General features: G+C 37.3%; 1 protein-coding gene across 1 annotated transcript in view; it reads right to left on the minus strand.

The window, feature by feature from the left end:
- Window positions 1–20,780, minus strand: part of LOC127412351 (pro-neuregulin-3, membrane-bound isoform) — a 544,136-nt gene that overhangs the window by 48,438 nt on the left and 474,918 nt on the right.

Consider the following 20,780-nt stretch of genomic DNA (forward strand, 5'->3'; position numbering starts at 1 on the left):
CATCAGAATATAAACTCCAGGTGAAAGTAAAGTAAATGAGACAGGAATATATTACTACTGTATACAACAAATCCTCAAAGTAATAATAATACTGTATCATATTATAATGACAATCTGGACAACAATAAATAATTGTTGGGTTATAATATTAATAAATAACAACTGAATTCCAATATGTTACTGGGTGTAGTAGGTTTTGCACACACACACACACATAAAAATTAAAAATTAAAATAAATATTTTGTAAAAATATATGTAGGTAAATATTATTATTATTTTTTTTTATCAATGTGTAGGGCTTTACTGGTTGTTTAGATCAGTGTTACTATCAGAAATAATTAATAATTATTTCTTTAGTTATTAATTAATATTTAAATTAATTAATTGAATCTAACTCATTAAAACCTAATATGGGGCTCCAGTAAATGTAGTGCGCTACGTTTAGGAGCGGGTTTGGTTATTAGCAATAATTAATAATTATCAAAGACAATTATTAATTATTAAAATCAATAGAACATTGATGAGAATCAATGTTAGCTTTTCCTAATCCTTTAAATCGACAATTATCAAAGATAATCGTTAATTGTTAACATCGATGAAACATTAATTAAAATTAACACTAGCTTATTGATCATTCAAATTCAACAATCAAAGATAATTATCAATAGATAATAATAAAAATCAATAGAATATTAATAAGAATTAACATTGACGGGGCACCACCCTGGAACCAGGGACTAATATCCAGATAGTATAACAGTCTCAATATTAGATTGTTTTCTTAGGAAAATCGACATCCGAAGAATATCGATTTTCGGGGAAAAAAACAATGAATGAAGATTTGAATCCGAGCACTGACATCCCTTCAGCATTACACAGGTGTATGCAAAACAAACCAAAACACTTCTCTTTGTAATATAACAAAGTTTATTTATGCAGTAATATCAATTAATAATTAATACAATGCAGTCAATAAACTATGATTAGATATGGAATTCAAAATAATCCTATAACACATGAGGGTGTGTGTGTGTGTGTGTGTGTGTGAGAGAGAGAGCAAGTGTGTGTGTGTGTGTGTGTGTGTAAGGAGGGACACGCACAAAATGGCGGACGTGATTCTCGTGGAGAGTATGTCACGTGAAACTTCCGGCCAGAGAATATGGCCACGAATGTGGGCGGAGAGAAACCAGTCAATGGCGTCTACCAGTTACCGCGTGTATCCGCTTGTACGATAGCTTAGGGACAAAGCTGAGCTTTATCACGAAGCTATCTACTAGCCAAAAATGTGTCCGAGAATGTTTGTGAGGGATCGCGTGCGCATGTGTGTGGTTAGTACGAGAGAGAGAGAGAATAAAGTGATGGCCCCAAAGCCAGATTCGCAATCATGGGAGAGGAAGCAGCTGTTAGTTTATCACTCAGAGACGTGGTGGACTGTAAACCGTCCCAGTCTTTGATTCTTTAATGGATAAATTCAGTTTGCCGGTCTCACCGATTGATGGCGGAAATGCACAACAGTCCAATGTGGTTGGACCACAATACAGCAAATAAAATTTGTGATAATTAATACCCTGAGTATTAATAATGAGCGGACATGGCGGTCCGTAAACTGTACAAGCAATAACCTTGGTACACAAGAATAACACACTATAATATTCTATCTCTGCCCAGACGTAAACCTCTTACTTGAATCGCATGAGGATGCAGAATGTGTGTTCATCCGTCCTTTAACTCAGACTCGGTTCCTCGAGGCTTGGGTGATGACGGGAGGCCATTTCCTCATTCTGTCGGCGGGCGGTACGGCTGCTGATTCTCGGCGGGCTGGCGGAGAAAACAGCAACGTTGACTTGATTGAAGAGGGAAGAGAACTCTTTTCTCTTCACTTCTGCAGGCAAACGGATGAAAATGCGGATTGCTCGGCGGTCTCCTTCGGTGGAACACAGAGTAATCTCAACTCGTCCAGCGTATGGCCACACGGCGAGCAAAGTTGCTGGAAGCAAATCCCAGAAGCATTTCAGGGATTTGTAGTCTGTTTTGGACTCCCTTTGTTTGATTTTGTTGCAATTTCTATCAGTATAATTTATGACCTGGTATGTGGGGGCCTGAGTTAGGTTTTACGACTGTGTTAGGCCTGCCTTTGTCTTCTATCTGAATACATGAGACCCAACAACTGTATTGTGGAAAAACTGGAAAACATGCATTAATTAAAAGATTTTTATTTCATTAAACATTTTGAATGTACTTGGCTACAATGGTTGATAGGATGAATTTAAAATTATGATTTAAAATAAATTCTATTTAATTTATTAAGCAAACATTTTCGAGATTGGTCGGATGCTTGGGGCCTCAGAAATCGTAAACCCGCCCCTGGATGTAAACCAGCAGTTACACTAACACTGCAATTCCAGGGCCTGATTTACAGAGTATTTAGACATAGTTGATGTACAGGGTATAGCCCAGTCTATTTGACCAGTTAATTCCCATTACTTTTTCATGACTTTTCTAGTCGTTTGTAAGTACACGATAACGATTATTGAAAATCATTTTGTAATTGACAAAAAAAAAACAAAAAAAAAAAACACAGCTATCTGATAACATGTAGAACATATGCATAACTAGAAAAAATATTCACTATAGAAATTTTCAATGGGTTTTCCACGGCCTTTTAAGATTATATTAATTTCCATGTCTTTTTCAGGGCTGGAAATCACAATTCTAAAAATTTCTGATATTTCCTGGTTTTCCCTGCCCTAGACAGTTGTGATAAGATCATTTATTTCATGATTTTATTGCCCCTGCCCTATGCTAAGAGATTTCAAATATTCTAATGTCTCCTGTAAATCAGGTCCGTGGAATATACATTTTCCTGAGAATTCCCAAGAGCTGAAAAAATGGAGGTTGTGCTCCTTAAGGTATGCTCTGTCACAGATTTAGGAGTGCATGGCATTTGATTTATTTTTGCTTCTCTTTAATGCAGTGGAGTAAACAGGATGAACTCTAAGGTAAAAGATTGTTTCTCTTGAGGATCTGTGAATGTGTTGACAGCAGTAGGATAAGAACCATGCTCTTACACAAAGACAAATATAGATACCATTTCAGCTTTCCTAGGTCAGGCTCAAAAATTTTATTTCATTTTTTATTTATGAGACCTTCTCTACTCCTTGGCATGCAATCAAATTGGGGTATTTTGACTATATGAGAGTTTGTAAAAGGCCATAGCAATTGCTCTGAGATGTTGCTCCGAGTGTGAAGTTTCAAAGCCTACCACCTAAAACATAATTCAGATGTCACAGTCTGACAGGAAAATTATGGCATAGTTAAATGTGGAAGAACTTGAATTGACCTGCTTCAGTGACATCACTTTTACCCACAGCCGCTTTATTCGTGACGATCTGCAGGAGAAAACAATGGCGGTGAATGGAAAAACGATATCAAGAAAAACCTCAAAAAATGCTTTTGATCCATGCCAAGTCCCAGGAAAGGTGTATTCAGGTCTGAGGTCTGCACAAATATCGCTAAATTTGACTTTCGCAGACATTGAAATATATTTTATTCACAACTCATCTCCGTACGGCGGCGAGTCTGATGTGTGACCGTCGATTGCATGCCTACCGTAACATCACCATGAACATCTCTCATTCAGAAGTTACACATGTCTTTGTGTTGTTTTCTGCTCTGATTTGGTCTAAATATTACAAAACGTATGAGATGATCCCTTCTGTATGAATGTAAGAGCTGCTTTTAACTCATGAAAAATACACAGCAACCAAGGCATATTATTGTATTAGAATAATAATTTTACATTGTAGTCTGGTAACTTTATGATCTTATGATGTGTTGTTTACTGACTTCAGTTGTGCTCAAAAGTTTGCATACCTTGGCAGAAATTGTGAAAATTTGGCACTGATTTTGAAAATATGACTGATCATGCAAAAAAACTGTCTTTTATTTAAGGATAGTGATCATATGAAGCCATTTATTATCACATAGTTGTTTGGCTCCTTTTTAAATCATAATGATAACAGAAATCACCCAAATGGCCCTGATCAAAAGTTTACATACCCTTGAATGTTTGGCCTTGTTACAGACACACAAGGTGACACACACAGGTTTAAATGGCAATTAAAGGTTAATTTCCCACACTTGTGGCTTTTTAAATTGCAATTAGTGTCTGTGTATAAATAGTCAATGAGTTTGTTAGCTCTCACATGGATGCACTGAGCAGGCTAGATACTGAGCCATGGGGAGCAGAAAAGAACTGTCAAAAGACCTGCGTAACAAGGTAATGGAACTTTATAAAGGTGGAAAAGGATATAAAAAGATATCTAAAGCCTTGAAAAAATCCAAAGCCAGTCAGTACTGTTCAATCACTTATTAAGAAGTGAAAAATTCAGGGATCTCTTGATACCAAGCAAGGTCAGGTAGACCAAGAAAGATTTCAGCCACAACTGCCAGAAGAATTGTTCGGGATACAAATAATAACCCACAGGTAACCTCAGGAGAAATACAGGCTGCTCTGGAAAAAGACAGTGTGGTTGTATCAAGGAGCACAATACGACGATACTTGAACAAAAATTAGCTGCATGGTTGAGTTGCCAGAAAGAAGCCAATGCCACAAAAAAGCCCAGTTACAATATGCCCGACAACACCTTGACACGCCTCACAGCTTCTGGTACACTGTCATCTGGAGTGACGAGACCAAAATAGAGTTTTATGGTCACAACCATAAGCGCTATGTTTGGAGAGGGGTCAACAAGGCCTATAGTGAAAAGAATACCATCCCCACTGTGAAGCATGGTGGTGGCTCACTGATGTTTTTGGGGTGTGTGAGCTCTAAAGGCATGGGTAATCTTGTGAAAATTCATGGCAAGATGAATGCAGCATGTTATCAGAAAATACTGGCAGACAATTTGCGTTCTTCTGCACGAAAGCTGTGCATGGGACGCTCTTAGACTTTCCAGCACGACAATGACCCTAAGCACAAGGCCAAGTTGACCCTCCAGTGGTTACAGCAGAAAAGGTGAAGGTTCTGGAGTGGCCATCACAGTCTCCTGACCTTAATATCATCGAGCCACTCTGGGGATATCTCAAACGTGCGGTTCATGCAAGACGACCAAAGACTTTGTATGACCTGGAGGCATTTTGCCAAGACGAATGGGCAGCTATACCACCTGCAAGAATTTGGGGCCTCATAGACAACTATTACAAAAGACTGCACGCTGTCATTGATGCTAAAGGGGGCAATACACAGTATTAAGAACTAAGGGTATGCAGACTTTTGAACAGGGGTCATTTCATTTTTCTTTGTTGCCATGATTTGTTTTATGATTGTGCCATTCTGTTATAACCTACAGTCGAATATGAATCCCATAAGAAATAAACGAAATGTGATTTGTCTGCTCACTCGTGTTTTCTTTAAAAATGGTACATATATTTCCAATTCTCCAAGGGTATGCAAACTTTTGAGCACAACTGTATACTATATATTCACATTATTGCATTTTTTTATTCATTACAACATATTACAATTATCAAAAACCTTGATGCAGTCTGGGTTTTATGAATAGCATCGTCCTATGTGCATTTCCAGATTAACTGTATCCGAATCAATGATGCTATAACTCGTGTACAGGTAACTGACATGTCTAAATACTTGAGCAAAGACTGTGCTCTCTCCCTTCATCGCTACTTTACTTGGCGAAATCAAAAGATAAAACTTTATTGAAAGAAAAATTACATTTTGGCTTAGGCAATTAAACAGCAGTTTCACCTTTTCAAGAATAATAAATTCTTGAAAAGAAACAAACTTCTTTCACATTGTCATTATGGGGTATTGTTTGTAGAATTTTGAGGAAAATAATGAATTTAATCCATTTTGCTGTAACATAACAAAATGTGGATAAAGTGAAGCGCTGTGAATACTTTCCGGATGCACTGTACATTGTGAGTGTACCTTTCTAAAAACATGCATAACTTAAATTGGTAACCTTGAGAGTCTTAGTTTGGGAATGCTAACAAACTTATTGAATTCCCTCTAGAATATCTTTAAAAACTGTCAGTACCCACACCGAATACATAAACATAACATGTAGGTGTGCAACTCTCTACAACATTGTGAATGATCCATGGTGAGATGCTCTCTCATCCGTAACAAATGTAGTGCTTTATTAGATCATTGGTTGTGTGCCAAGAAGTACGATCTATCAGGAAAAAGTTAGAAAGCAATGTGGCTATTGAGCATAAAGGTGACTGTGCTTTGATGTCATAGTGTGAGGAAGGACAGACTGTGAGGCAGGTGCAGACTGTGGGGTTTCAAGCCTATTTACTTCCCCTATTCACAAACACACACATAAGGAGCACAAAAAAGTCCTTCTCAAGTTGCTTGTTAAAAGCTATGAGCCTTTAGGGACATTTTCTCCTTCTAAAACCTTCCTCATAAACAACCAAGGACTCTAACACCCTAACTGTTCCTTCTGTTACTGGATATTCAGAATAAAATTACTGGAGTAAACGTACAGAATCAGGTTTTTATCGTAAATGGCTCATATATTATACTGTAGCTGATTTTGTGCAGCACTCAGATCTCACATGAGATCAGTTCTGTCTCTGAGACAGGAAGATGGACAAGGATACTGACGCTTCTCTTGTCGTCCTTGAGAAAAACACTCACATTAAATAGCTTTAATCACAGGTGCACAGGGGATGTGCCTCAAATTGTACTTATTGTCCCCTGAAGGCGATCTGTGATGATGGCTAGTGTTGAAATTGAGACAAAACATTAATCTATTAAATGAGACTATCTCGGGTATTTATCTGTCTTATCATGGAGAGGTTTACACAGTCTTTCTGGAACTTTGCAGTAACTCTTATTTGTCAATATCAGGAGAAGTGGGGTGATTTCTTCTAAATGTATACCCTATAGCCTTGTAATGCTATTGTTGATGCATTATACAGTACATTCTGGGGCTACGTGCAATGCAACAAGAATAGAGATTAATACTTCAGACTAATGATATGTCTAGCTCTGGATGGACAATTAATATGTAAAAAATAAATAAAAACAATTCTAAAAACATTTTGTTTGACAGGCAAGTTTGCGACCTAGTCATCAATTCAGTATAAAATCAATCTTCACAGGCATTCACCACAAGGTAGAAGCAATCAGAAATAAATAAGCCATGAGAGGCTATGCGTTACATGAGCATGTTTTAATTAGGTGTAGGTGTGCACTCTTTGGATCACTCTATGGATAATTTACACTTTTTTGGGAATAAAAGATTAACCGGATACTTACCTTAATCGGTGATGTGAATGAAAATATGGTCAACTTTAAGACATGGACAGATGAGCTCCACTATGAAATCATCACTTCAGGTCAGGAATTCAATATTGCACTCAGGTTGGTTTATGAATACATGGGAATCCTTACTTGTGAATCATGTGAAACATTAACATAGACATTTCAAAAAGTAAAAAAAATTTATATGATATAGTATCTGAGTTAATGTTACTCTTGACAAGCCCATATTTCTGAGACACGTACATAAAACTGAGACTGCAAATGGAGTCGAGTCCGCGGCCATCCGATTTGAAATCACGTGCACATTTTCATTCATAAGGTTAACACTTTAGTGATACTGGCTTCAGTTCACAGACATAAATTCATAAGTTCAGAATATCGTTGAAAATTTTGCTTCTTGGATAACCAGTCTAACGAATATTTTTTTTTTCTTCCATTATTCGGATGAATTCGCTGTTTGTTTTGAAGTCACTATTTGTGCCTTTCCGAATAAGGTATTTGGCTTCGGGCACATCACTATTGTCTTTGAAATGCATAATTTTATGAAAGCTCATACTTGTGCCTTCATGTACAAGGAACCATGATGGTGGTCTGAGAAGTTAAGCTTTGTTTGTTACACATATTTCTGATTGATAAGCCATTTCATTATAGCCAGTTCTATAGTTGCCATAGAACACTTTTTATTTTATTTTTTTGCCATAAACATCCTAAATCCGAAGACACGAACAACTCTTCAGTTGTCATCTCATATTTACAGTAAATACAAAAGCTTGTGAATGCACCATTCATTAGCCTGCAGGTAATTTATTTATTTATTTATTTATTTATTTTTTACAGTTGCCAAGCAATGAAGCAACTTGGTACTTTAAAATGAAATATGTGCAGTCACAGATGTGTGCTTATCAGTATTTTAGAATCACTCAACCAATCAAAATTTAGAGTTGGCACTATTCATTTTATAATTAGTATTTTATAACAACTGCATAGTTTCACAGTTCCAGTACCAAAATCTAGTCCTCCAATTCCAGATGGAGAGAACATGACATACAATATTTAAGTTTGCAAGAGCTGATAAGGGCCCAGGGGTTTGCTTAAAGGTTCACAAGATGCCAATCACAAGATGATTTTGCTTTATATCCAGGAGGACATCTTTAAAAACTTTAGCTTTGTAATGGAGAAGTAGACATCTATTCAAACCAGTCCTGGAGTTGGGGGTTGGGGCAGGGACTTGCCACTATCCTCCTCCTCACCATTCTCCTTCAATGATCTTGGACCACAGATAGACATGCCCTTGACTATGTCCTTCTAACCACCCCCCAGTCACACACACACACACATACACACATATTCACTGTGTCTAAATCACCTAATATAGGGAGGCATTTTTTTCCCCCTTTCATTTTTCTTTTCTTTTGTCAGTAGAAAGACACATCTACACTAACAACTCCCTGTCAGGAATAAAATGAATTTCCTTGTTGCCTGTGGATTAAATTTTGGATTAAATTAAAGTTTGTATGCTGCTACTTTTATTTCTTAATAGAGCAACTCAAATATGACTATGAATAAATTATTTGCATATATTCTTTGGTCTCCAACAGTGTCTCATTGTACTGATCCCCTTTTTAAAAAAAAGGTTCTTCAATCATCCTTTAGGCAGCACATTAGGTTCAGCAAAGAAGCCTTTTCGTATCAATATACTGTATTATTATATATATATGTGTATATATAGTTGAGTTAGCAATTTGGTTCTTTTAAGATTAAAAATGTCTTGATAAAATGAATAGTTCACCCAAAAATGAAAAAGCTGTCACCCTCATATTGTTTAAAATTAATTTCTCTATAATGCAATAACAATAGGTTTTGGTCAGAACTACATTTTCTCTTAAAAATGTCTAATATTACAGGTTGTTTCGCAACAAAACCTTAAAAAAGACTTAGAATATGATGCACAAATCACATGAACTTCTTTTATAATAATTTTGAATCCTTTGTTAATCTTTAAAGTGAGGCACTATCCACTGCCAATGTATTAAGAAGATGGCCCAAGATATTAAATTCAAAAAGTACAGAAAATTCACACACATCCATGTCCAAAACTAAAAGGATGCAGAATCCAAAAAACAACAATCCAAAATAGATTAAAGGAAACACACACCTGCATACCTCCCATGAACAGTATTTCAGTATAAGTAGTGATGTTTCGAGCATACCTCTCTTCCTCAGACTTATTAAATAGTATCTTAAATAGTATAGATCACATGATCAAACTACACCAATATAAAATGTGCTGTACAAATATACCATCAATAAAAACATAAAATGTTGCACATAAATATATACAGGTATATCAACTCTACCAAATCATACAAATATCATATAAATGGCGTGTGACACATCTTTCACAACGATGGTATTCATTAAACATCTTCTTTTGTGTTTTGCATAAGAAAGTCATACAGGTTTGTAACTACATGAGGGTGAGTAAATTATGACAGAATTTTCATTTCTCCCTATTTCTTTAATGAACCAGTAAATAGATGGTTGTCTGAAGAATTAGAGAATAAAAGGTTCTTTGTAAATTGGTCATCCTATGGCATCAAGCTTCAAAATCTTTTTTTTTTTTTTTTTTGGTTCTAATTGGAGTATTTATTTTTAAGAGTAAATTGCTCTGCCCATTCTAGGACATGAGTGGCCACATTTCATTAAGTGGTTACCTGAAAATTTAAAAAAGAGAAAATCTACAGTAATATATCACAGAAAAAAAAGAATAACTCCAGATACAGACTGTACCTGTGTTGGCTGATGTTGCTTTTATTATCTTCAGCGTCACCTGGTCAGCACAAATGCCTGCTAGCTCATTAAAAGTTTCTGCGTGTGTGCTCAAAAAAGGCATTAGTGTAACGTGCTGGGCACAAGGTAAATATTGGCCATGCATGGTCTGAGTATATCAAACAACCCTCTCACCTTGCAGGGGTCACTCTAGATAGAAAGAATCGCATCTTTCAGTCTGAGATAACATGTCCATCGTTGCTAATAACACATTCTTGAACAGATATCATCTCAAAATCTAGTGAGCTGCCTTCTACTGCATACATAGTCAGCTACCTCCTTAGGCAGCATACTAACTGATATAGAGCCTCATAAGTGACTGATTTGGAATACTTATTTTATATTAAACAAATTATAAGTATTATTATCAACATTTCTCTCACTTCGTCTCCATTTTGAATGGATTTTTTCCAACAGAGACGCTGTGAATAGAAAGACAACATATTTTTCTCCAATCTTTTCTAAAACTGTCTGTCAAATGAAGAGAGGAAACTTTAGAAGTGTTGACTAAGGGGTGTTGTGAGACATCTGTTAATGAATTGCACTGACAAGGTACTGTATACACACACTCTCTCTGGGTCTTACACATTTACAAAAAACCACACACTGTTAGTGTAAAAAGTTTTTGCAAAGAATTCTTGAAAAGAATTTGCAAAGAACAGAGAAACTAGAAGATAGGATGGGAAAAAAGTAAAATACAAAGTAAGAATGCAGAAAGGGGTGGAGGAGAGAGAATTTCACTGTGTTTCCTCTATAGATAGCGAGTTATTTTGGATATGTTCTATTTTTCTTGGCTGTCGTTCCCTGGTGATGTGTTGTAGAATGAAAGGTTTCATCAGCCAGATGGCAGCAAACTCCCTATGCTCCAACTAAAGACAACCAGTGAAAACAGCTAACCTGTTTTTTTTTTGTGCATGTGTGTGTGTGTGTGTGTGTGTGACAACAGCAATTGTTATTGCTTAGGTCACATTTTTATGCTTTCAAAAACTGAATTTGAAATGAATTTTTCTTGTGGATTTTCTTTAGAGATGAAAGAGGCAAAACACATTAGAATGTTTAAAAAATATGTGTTTAAAATTCTATAATATGTGTGGATGGAAGAATAGGTACTGTATGAATTCATTGATTATGGTAAATTATTAATCACTCATCATAAAGACGTGATGGTATGATTTGTGTTTTCTTCTGTGTTAGTTTATTTGCAGATGTACATTTTACCTTTAGGCACAAATCAAGGTAGCTATGTCTCCTGTACAGTCCCTTATGCTATTATTCACGGAGTCAAGATACTGAATATGTGAGTTTTAGGCAGCTTAGGCAGCTATCTGTCTGGGTTAACACCCAGTGCACCACAAGTCATAAATTATAGGTCCAAATCTATAACAGAAGATACATAATAACTGTATGCATACTAATGGAGAGATGCCCCCATTTCTTGAACATTAAGTTGGATTTACAAAGGGGTTGTGGCAGAAAGTAATCTTATCTTTGAGCAATATAACTCAATGAGGCTTACTGAGGTCCCACTGAGTGACTATTCACAGTTTGTTCAATGTTAATGCTTTATCCCAATGACAAAATAAAACAGAAACCCTGCATTTCAGTATGTCGACATTATATGCAGAATATAAGATCACTCTGACTTTATTGAAGTGTCAGGACAACAAAGGGTGAGTGAAGAAATGGGTTAGAAATAGATCAAGAGATATTATTCTAGAGCAGGTGTCAGTAACCTATGGCACACGTGCCAGCATTGGCACACAGAGGGGTGCTCACTGGCACGTCAGCAACGGCGAGAGAGAAGTAGACTCTTTTATTCATATGAAATTCTGCACCTGCATTCCAGTCTACATCTTGATGTAATCCTTCCTCATGATCACGCAGCATGTTTTCATGAGCTGAATGGGAAGCTAAACAAAAAGTAAAAATGTGACGAGACTGCAGTATACCCAACAGACTCGTGCAGCATGTGCAAGCCATTCACGCATCACGAGCCGGCAGCGCTTCACTTTCGGTTAATCGAGCGAGTAAACGCACCCGCTTTGCTTCGGTCAGGCTGCACGGATGACAGCCTACATCCTGTGTTTCATTTCTTTCTTTCTGCTTTCAAGACAACACGTCATGCAATAAGGAAAACACCACTATTAATCCTTGAGATTTCACATAGAGGTACAATGTCCTTAAACGATAGTCACTCTCAAAATTACATTAAACGATTAAAAGAGAAAACATATGAATCCAGTCAGGTTTCCTAAGCAACCAGTTGGCCTGGTTGCTAGGGTGGGTAGAGTCACGTTGTGTTAACCTCCTCGTGGTCACCATAATGTGGTTCTCGCTCTCGGTGGGGCGCGTGGTGAGTTGTGCGTGGATGCCGCAGAGAATAGTGTGAAGCCTCCACATGCGCTAGGTCTCCGCGGTAACGTGCTTAATAAGCCACATGATAAGATGTGCGGATTGACGGTTTCAGATGCGGAGGCAACAAAGGGGTTGTGGCAGAAAGTAATCTTATCTTTGAGCAATATAACTCAATGAGGCTTACTGAGGTCCCACTGAGTGACTATTCACAGTTTGTTCAATGTTAATGCTTTATCCCAATGACAAAATAAAACAGAAACCCTGCATTTCAGTATGTCGACATTATATGCAGAATATAAGATCACTCTGACTTTATTGAAGTGTCAGGACAACAAAGGGTGAGTGAAGAAATGGGTTAGAAATAGATCAAGAGATATTATTCTAGAGCAGGTGTCAGTAACCTATGGCACACGTGCCAGCATTGGCACACAGAGGGGTGCTCACTGGCACGTCAGCAACGGCGAGAGAGAAGTAGACTCTTTTATTCATATGAAATTCTGCACCTGCATTCCAGTCTACATCTTGATGTAATCCTTCCTCATGATCACGCAGCATGTTTTCATGAGCTGAATGGGAAGCTAAACAAAAAGTAAAAATGTGACGAGACTGCAGTATACCCAACAGACTCGTGCAGCATGTGCAAGCCATTCACGCATCACGAGCCGGCAGCGCTTCACTTTCGGTTAATCGAGCGAGTAAACGCACCCGCTTTGCTTCGGTCAGGCTGCACGGATGACAGCCTACATCCTGTGTTTCATTTCTTTCTTTCTGCTTTCAAGACAACACGTCATGCAATAAGGAAAACACCACTATTAATCCTTGAGATTTCACATAGAGGTACAATGTCCTTAAACGATAGTCACTCTCAAAATTACATTAAACGATTAAAAGAGAAAACATATGAATCCAGTCAGGTTTCCTAAGCAACCAGTTGGCCTGGTTGCTAGGGTGGGTAGAGTCACGTTGTGTTAACCTCCTCGTGGTCACCATAATGTGGTTCTCGCTCTCGGTGGGGCGCGTGGTGAGTTGTGCGTGGATGCCGCAGAGAATAGTGTGAAGCCTCCACATGCGCTAGGTCTCCGCGGTAACGTGCTTAATAAGCCACATGATAAGATGTGCGGATTGACGGTTTCAGATGCGGAGGCAACTGAGATTCCTCCTCTGCCACCCGGATTGAGGCGAATCACTACACCACCACGAGGACTTAGAGCGCACTGGGAACTGAGCATTCCAAATTGGGGAGGAAAGGGGAGAAAATCAAATAAAAAAAAATTAAAAAAACATAAACCCACATCGTGGTGTTCAATAATCTGAGTCTGTTCAAAATATAAATTAAACCTGGAAATAAAGTTTTAAGATTTTGCAGGTGTGATTCACCGAAAAGGGCTAAATAGTTGATCGGCTGGTGATGCACAAATGGCTTGCATGCTCAGTGTGAGTCTCGTCACACTTTAATAGTGTTTAGTCTCCCATTCAGCTGATGAAAACACACTCCGTGATCATGAGAAAGGATTACATCAAGATGTAGATTGGAATGCGAAAAACTTCATATAAATAAAATAGCCTGCTTCTCTCTCGCTGTTGCTTGTGTACTAGTAATTGCCCCTCTGTGTGATTTTGAAAAATGTTTGACATAATAAGAAATATTTAAGATTCCACACAACTTCGTGTTAAGTAATCAAATAAGCAAATTTTGACATTAACGGTGTTAACTCATTTTGTGCAAAGGACGTCAGGGTTTCTTTCATTAAAGCATTTTCACAAGATGCTCTGTGAAAATTCACATGCAAGATTTTTCACATGCGGTTTTTGCACAAAATTTTCACTCAAACTGTTATGCTGATAATATCATTTGTAATGAAAAATAAACGATTTAAATAGAAAAATGCAAAATAGAAACATTTTACTCTTGTCAAAAAGGTTGCCGACCCCTGGTCTAGAGAGAGAAACTTTACAAAAAAAGTAAATACATTTCTGCACCCCTGATCCCAAGAGAAGGATGTAAATGAACCAACAAGAGACCATAATCTCTCTACCCATACCAGCCCTAGGCTACAAACGACCAGCTGAACCCCATTTACATACGCCAACAACATCAGAATCAATGCTTGGATGAGTTTTGGATGCATGTGTGTGTGAGAGAGAGATCTTTCACATGTGAGTGGGTGGTTTTGAGATTGCCATAGCAATAGAATCGGTTTAGATTCACTATCTCAAGAAGGGAACAGCCCTGAACAGTCTCAGAGTGATTCAGTTATTTATCCCTGCATATTAAATGTTAATTTTTTTTTTTTTATAATTTTTATTTATTTATCACACATATATATATTATACATTTTGCACATATACAGTGAAATTCTTCTTTTTTTTCACATGCAGGGTCAGCCATGATACAGCACCCCTGGAGCAGAGAGGGTCAAGGGCCTTGCTCAAGGGCCCAACAGTGGGATCTTGGCAGTGCTGGGGCTTGAACCCCTGACCTTCTGACCAGTAACCCAGAGCCTTAACCACTGAGCTACCACTGCCCCTGTTTGTGCATATCCCAGCCAACCTGGGGTCAGAGCGCAGGGTCAGCCATGATACAGCGCCCCTGGAGCAGACAGGGTCAAGGGCCTTGCTCAAGGGCCCAACAGTGGCATCATGGCAGTGCCACTGTTGCTCAAGGGCCCAACATTGGCATCGTGGCAGTGTTGGGGCTTGAACCCCTGACCATCTTGTCAGTAACCCAGAACCAGTAACCAAGAGCCTTAACCGCCAAGCCACCACTGCCGATGTTCCTCACATCCAAACAATAATTAGTTGTAGATTTGGAGATACAATAAGAGCAGACAGGAAACAATGCATATATTAACATGAGAAGAAAATGTTATGAACTAAGTGATCATTTCTCAGTAAAAAATAATATTATACATTAAACAATGGAATTCTGCTATTACCAAACATCCAGCTTACTACTGCTAAATTTACACTAAGGATAAATGTGAACGGAATTGCAACAAGTCTCTATAGGTGTCTAAACCTGATTACTAATTTAACCCTAACCCCATTCTAACCCTACCATAACCCTAACCCTATTTTTTAACAGCTACTGGTACAGAGTCATTATTACTATATTATATGCCTAAAGGAGTAGTCCTCAAATTACCTTGAGCTTTAAGAGAGATACAGGATTACTCTGTCCATATGAAGCCACAAATGTTACAGATTACATGACAAATCTGGGGTTTCCCATGATGCTGTTTGCTGAACAACAAGCCAAGAAATTAAGAAAATCAATATGCTATGAAGACATTAAACTTGCTCTTCTCTCTCACATACTATAACGCAAAGACAAGCACACACACGGATCACCACCTGGTCTTTATCTGATCAATCCACCCTACCCTCTCCTTCCCTGCACAGTGGTGTATTAATGGAAAACATGATTGATATCTTCAAGGTGGTCTGCAGACTCCAGAAGTCCAGCTGGGCTCCCACCACAAAATATATAATTTTATGAGATTTGTCATTTTGGGGACGATCATAAACTATTATCACTGTCTCAAAAAAATAATATGTACAAAGTCACATATTTTCAACATTCTGTTTAACCATACCGATTCTGATGTAAATCTAATATCTAATAAATAATATATATTAATATTTAATATGTACTTTTGCTCATAATATTGTATCTCTTCTGCTTATACCTTAAAAAATAAAAAAATAAAAATAAAAAGCAGGTACTGCTGCACTGTAGGCCTTTCCAGCACACCATGCATGTCTATGCCTCAGATAAATACAGTATCGAGATCCTAAAATTATACATTACCAGTCAAAATGTTTGACACATATGGACTAAATTTGAACTAAATGTATTGTTCTTAAAACCTTTTGATATAAAGGCTTGTGCTTAAATTCTTGAAATTGCTTTTATTGTCAAATACAAATTGGACAAACTTTTTCTTTTCTTTTCTTTCTTTTCTTTTCTCTTTATTTATTTTATTTAATTTTTAATGGAAACTTTGCAAAACTTGAAGAAGCTAGTTTTTTCCCACTAAATAATTTCCATACTTCTATTTGCATTATTTAAAAGTTTTTATGACTTTACTAATAATCAGAAATTGTGAAAATATAGTTATAATGAAGAATGAGTAGATTTGTCCAGTCTTTTGTCTGTCATAGTGTAGATCTGAACCGCTGAGCATAAGCTGTACCTATGGCAACAGTACCGATTAAGTCTACTTAATACTGCCTCATCTAGTCTCTTTTATTGTATTATTTAACATCTTTGTAGGAAATTTGGTCCCATGTATGAGGCTTCTAGGACAGGTCAGAAAATCAGCTCTCATCACAAAAAAAAAAAAAAAAAAAAAAAAAAAAAAAAAAAAACATGGCCTCTCTCCATTCTCTGATTTAGTTATTTTCATTTGCCCTTATCTCTAATACACACAGTAATAAGAAGTGCAAAAATATCAGAAACATTCATGCTAACCTGGCTGAGTGGTCACAGCTGGACAGCGAGAGTGTTTTGCTTTCCCACTTTACAAATCGGAGATTACACTAAGCACCAGATAGACCACAGACAACGTTCACACATATCCCACCTGCTTCCACTGAGAATGCCACCACATCAGACCATGTGGCTTTAAAAGATAGAGAGAGAGGGAGAGAGAGAGCTATATGAGTGTGTGCCAAAAAATGGAGGTTTAAATCTGACAAAAAAGGGTTTCACACCACATGCAATCAAATTCACTTGAAATATTTTTTACCATAAAGATTATTGCATGCTGCATTACTGGTCAACTTCTGTGTCTAATTCCAAATTAATGCACTGAAGTAAAAAGCACCTGCAGCCCGAATTAAATTTTGAAGACTGTCTATATGATGATCTATAAACTGTATGGACAGTAGTTTCTATTAACTTTGAAGTTATAGACCTAATAATCACTATAACAGTGGCCAAGCCTGTTCTCTCTGTCTCATTTTTAAGGATACTGTAGACTAGAAGTTCACTAAAAAGATAAGCATTTTAACATGTACTCTAGCAATAGCCATCTTCCAGTCAACAGGGTGTGTTAATTCAAACAGCAGATATTTTTCCTGTCTCTTTTTTCACTTGTTTGCAGACAAAAGCATGCATGCACACATACAGCAATAGTTGTGGGTGACTCATCAGTTCACAGCCTAAGGCTAAAATCTGTCTCAAGGACCTTTCTCAACCATTTCAGACAGTTTCATGACATACCAGTAGATGACACAGACATAAAAAAAGCAATATCTAAATTGAACAGCTGAATGGCACGAGCATTGAAAGGCCACAGGTTCTCTACAGTCATACACTGTATAATGACAGTCATTTAGAAGAGAACAAGTGCAAAATGGTCTTGTCTCGCTGTAGCTCATAGGTCATATTCTACCAGATCTATACATGCATAAGTGAAAATGGTTTGTGGCTCGTGAACTTTAAATAGGATCATATGAACCCGTGGAGCTTTTGCACTGTACTAGTCTTGCACTGGACTCTGGACTCATACCCACATCATATAAATGTTTATTGCCTGATTTTGCACTCAAGAACCATATACTGTGCCAATCACTGCCTTATTTCCCCTATACTCCTCTGGAAACTGCTAAAGGGACACTTACACCAGGCACATTTCATACAAAATACTGTATTGTATCTGTATGTTACATATACTTTGCGTATTGAAAAGCATTCTGCATTCTGACACTCCAACAGAACTGTTCAAGTACTAGTGCATCTTACTTATTACTGTGTAATATGTGCAGTGTTTTATCATGTGTGTATATACTGTATATTGCACATAATATTTATCTTGTGTATTATGTGCATACTAAACATAGTTTATGTATTTTGTTCTGTACTTATCTTGCATATTGTCTTAGAATGTCACTACATAACTGCAATGTTGGTGGACCACACAGCCAAGATTTTGTCTCACTGTTACACTTGTGTATACACTGTCAGAAAAATATTTGCAAAAATGGAATCATTAGGCCTAAAACAGCTTATCACTAGGGCAGTACCCACAAAGGTACACCCACCATTCCTTCCTTACACATTAAGGTACTAATATATACCCTCTAGGGAGGGATAAAAAACACAAGCTACTAATATGTACCCTTTCAGGAGAGATAAGGCCGCACACTCTTAGGACCAAATGTCACTGGGGGGACTTTTTGCCTGCACTACTGAAATGTCACTCTCATGCCATATATTCAACTTATCACTCATTGGCTTTTGCATGTAATGTGACCGATTGCGTAAATCCAATGCTTGGATGTATTTTGACAGAGAGGGATATTCTCAGCGATTAAAATCTTCCTCACATGGTGCTATCATATGGTTTCAGAAGACTTTAAATGCAGCATTAGTCTTTTGGTAAGTTTTTGTGGCTTTACTTTTATCTGCTTTTTATGTCTTTTATATTGTTTGTTGGTTATATTATTATTATATTAGTGGTTAGGTTTAAGGATGAGGTAAGGTTAAGGGATCTAAAATATTAATATGGTTGAATAATGCAACTAAACTTATATTAAACATATGCAATAAATCCAAAGATTGCCAAGTCTGCGACGGAATCATCTGGACTGAGGTGAGAACGGCATTACAATGACATTTGGTGATGAAGGCAAAAAATTGCTACGGTGACATTTTGGTCATGAGACTGTGCTGGATCATGTGCGATACATTCCTATTGACATATAAAAGATACAATGAGTGTACCTTTGAGAGTATTGCCCCAGCAACAAGTTGTTGTACCCCTAACAATAACATTTTTGCAAAAAATTTTCCAGCCTGGTCTCATGATATTTACGTGAGCATTGCAACGTTTTTGCAAAATTGAAATTACGTGCTTCTTAACACATTTGGCTGAATTTTTCAAGTGAAATGTCCAGCAGGGGGCACCAAAACCAAGCGAAATTAGGTTGCAATCAGGTTTTTAAGGTGAATATTATATGGAGGTTTTAATAAAACATACCTCCCAAACCTAAAACTTTACCCTAAACTTAACCAATGGTGTCCGAAAAGAGAAATGAGACTTTAACAAAACAGACATCCTTACCCTTAACCAACACCTAACCTTAACCAATAGTGTTTTAAAATGCAGAAGTGAAATGAAATGCACATTTTCTGAAGCAACCACATCAATTTGTGTTGCTTTTATGTCTCTGTCGTGTCACATGTCAGCTTGAGTTCATGTCTGGTTTTGAACCATGGTCCTCTGTGTCCAATGTCCAATGCTCTATGAGGTACTCTACTGTGCAAGCTTATCATATTGGAATAAGTGCATATATGTAGGTGGGTCTGTAATACAAGCATTAAAATGTATATTTTTTCAAAAGATGTGTTACAGTAAAAGTCTCAATATCGTAACATAGCAGGGTCTGAGTAATAGAGAGAAAAATAAGTGTTTATACAGTCATAATCAGCCACTGAAGTCATGATTTAAGTGAAATTGACATCACGGCTTAACAACTCTATAAAACACACAGTTGTTGTAGCGCCTCTAGTGTTCATTTCACCTGGAAACTGCAGGGAATTGTACCTGAAGACACGTATAACAAGTTTAGCAAAAATATACACTGGCGGCCAAAAGTTTGGAATAATGTACAGATTTTGCTGTTTTGGAAGGAAATTGGTACTTTGATTCACCAAAGTGGCATTCAACTGATCTTTGAAGCTTAACACTGTCTTTGTGTTTGTTTTTGAGTTGCCACAGTATGCAATAGACTAGCATGTCTTAAGGTCAATATTAGGTCAAAAATGGCAAAAAAGAAACAGCTTTCTCTAGAAACTCATCAGTCAGTCATTGTTTTGAAGAATGAAGGCTATACAATGCTTGAAATTGCCAAAAGACTGAAGATTTCATACAAAGGTGTACACTACAGTCCTCAAAGAAAAAGGACAACTGGCTTTAACAAGGACAGAAAGAGATGTGGAAGGCCAGATGTACAACTAAACAAGAGGATAAGTACATCAGAGACTCTAGTTTGAGAAATAGACGCCTTACACGTCCTCAGCTGACAGCTTCATTGAATTCTACCCGCTCAACACCAGTTTCATGTACAACAGTAAAGAGAAGACTCAGGGGTGCAGGCCTTATGGGAAGAATTGCAAAGAAAAAGCCACTTTTGAAACAGAAAAAATAAAGAAAAGGTTAGAGTGGGCAAAGAAAAACAGACATTGGACAACAGAAAACTGGAAAAGAGTGTTATGGATCTTAACCCCATTGAGCTTTTGTGGGATCAGCTAGACTGTAAGGTGCGTGAGAGGTGCCCGACAAGACAGCC

The sequence above is a fragment of the Myxocyprinus asiaticus genome, chromosome 21 (genome assembly GCF_019703515.2).
Source record: "Myxocyprinus asiaticus isolate MX2 ecotype Aquarium Trade chromosome 21, UBuf_Myxa_2, whole genome shotgun sequence".
Taxonomy (NCBI): domain Eukaryota; kingdom Metazoa; phylum Chordata; class Actinopteri; order Cypriniformes; family Catostomidae; genus Myxocyprinus; species Myxocyprinus asiaticus.